This window comes from Ciona intestinalis, unplaced genomic scaffold (genome assembly GCF_000224145.3).
Source record: "Ciona intestinalis unplaced genomic scaffold, KH HT000318.1, whole genome shotgun sequence".
NCBI classification, from domain to species: domain Eukaryota; kingdom Metazoa; phylum Chordata; class Ascidiacea; order Phlebobranchia; family Cionidae; genus Ciona; species Ciona intestinalis.
The window spans coordinates 3,701-5,476 of NW_004190639.1; positions in this window are offsets into that span (position 1 = coordinate 3,701).

Consider the following 1,776-nt stretch of genomic DNA (forward strand, 5'->3'; position numbering starts at 1 on the left):
AAGAGATCACAGATCTAATGCATGAGCACGGTATACACTAATTAGCATAGTATTAATTAGTATATATGCTTTGGTATTAATAAACCTTATCACAGCATAGATACCTAAACATATGTTTAGGTGTCTATGATCATGATTTATTGCGAGCGGTAAACTAAAAAAGCAAAGAAACGAGAGACGCGGTGTTTATACCGAAGATAACGATAAATAAAAAAGGCACTCGTCTACGCTTCGGTGCACACATGCTAATTGTGCGATTTTAAATCTGAAAATTCAGCCAAGAAATTATAAATATATAATACGACTTGATTTCAGTCAAGAGATTAAAGAATAAATGGTAGAATTGAGAATTGATATAAGTGCGGAAAAAATCGCCCTATCAGCAACAACAACAACAACAAAGCCAAGAACAACTGTTCGACGAAAAAGGATCTATATGAGCACGGTAGTGGTAAAGAATAGAACGCGCATCTCTAATGTCGGCACAGGAGAGAAGTGATACACTCTCTCTCTTTCGCGGGTCGTTCCCGTTTACTATTGTAGTCAATGGAATCGATGACGTTTTATGTAGTTTTTCTTTGTTTTTTTTTTTACTTAATTTAAAGTTGTAGTGTAAAACAACTTTTTTCTAATATATATATTTCTAACAAACCGTTTGTTTAAAATTTTTAATTAAATTTCCTAAACAAGTGGTAAACTGTAAGCGTTAACCTACTAAATAAATAAACTGGTCTAATAAACTTGAATAGTTGGTGTAGTTTTTAAAATAAACAGCTAAAACCTTCCAAAAATACTATGCGCCTATCTTTTACAATGGAGACCAAACAAAATGGGGACGGAGTTGGCGGTCACATGATTAGAAAAAAGAATATATCACGGTTTTGTGCAGCTGCGCGTTCTACTCTTTTTATTTCTGTGGTCTTTCCTCACTCTACTAAATTGTCTTGTTTTGTGTTATTCCATTAGGCCGCCCATGTACAGACGACTACTACGGCAACGTCATGACTAATTAAGACGTGTAGTAGCTTACTAATAAAATTTTTTACAGACAAAATTTAAATCCTCTTTTTGTCACGAATGACAAGTTATGTACACGCTTTTTAATAAAAACGAAAGAATGCGGGCAGAAACACCAAATTCCAAATACAATTTCTTTAAGAGTCATTTGTTGTGTGATTTTACACCAAACTAGAATTAAGTAGGAATGATTGAACGCGTAAATTTCCACTTATCCATACAGCAAGCATTTTCTGCAACCTGCACGGCGTAAGAGAGGATGTTCGCACTATTAATATTAAACAGAAATAAACTCAAACATTTTTGGGTTTTACCAAAGTCATGATGTCTATTATAAAAGGCGGTTAATATTACCAGCTACACAGTTTCAGTAACTACAAGACACAGCCGGACGTTCTTGCTTTGTCTTACGTTTTCAGTATAAGTGTTACGTAGTATAATAAGATACATTCAGTTATTGGAAATTTCGAGGTATAAACTTTACGCAAACCAAGATTCGTAAAACTGGCACAAATAGTGGTACTTATTCACGGAACTCTAGGTTAAAAACAGTTTAAAAGTCATTTTGTTTCGTGCACTCATGCGAACTGGTATTCATATGAATCGAGTCTAAATAATATATATTGTACCAATATCTAGCATCACAAGTCAGTTGTTCAAATACGGTTAATGGCTAAGTTGTTTCACCTAACTGTACTTTAGCATAACGTAGATTACTGTACGAATTATTTTAATTACTATTGGTTATTATGAAGTGCG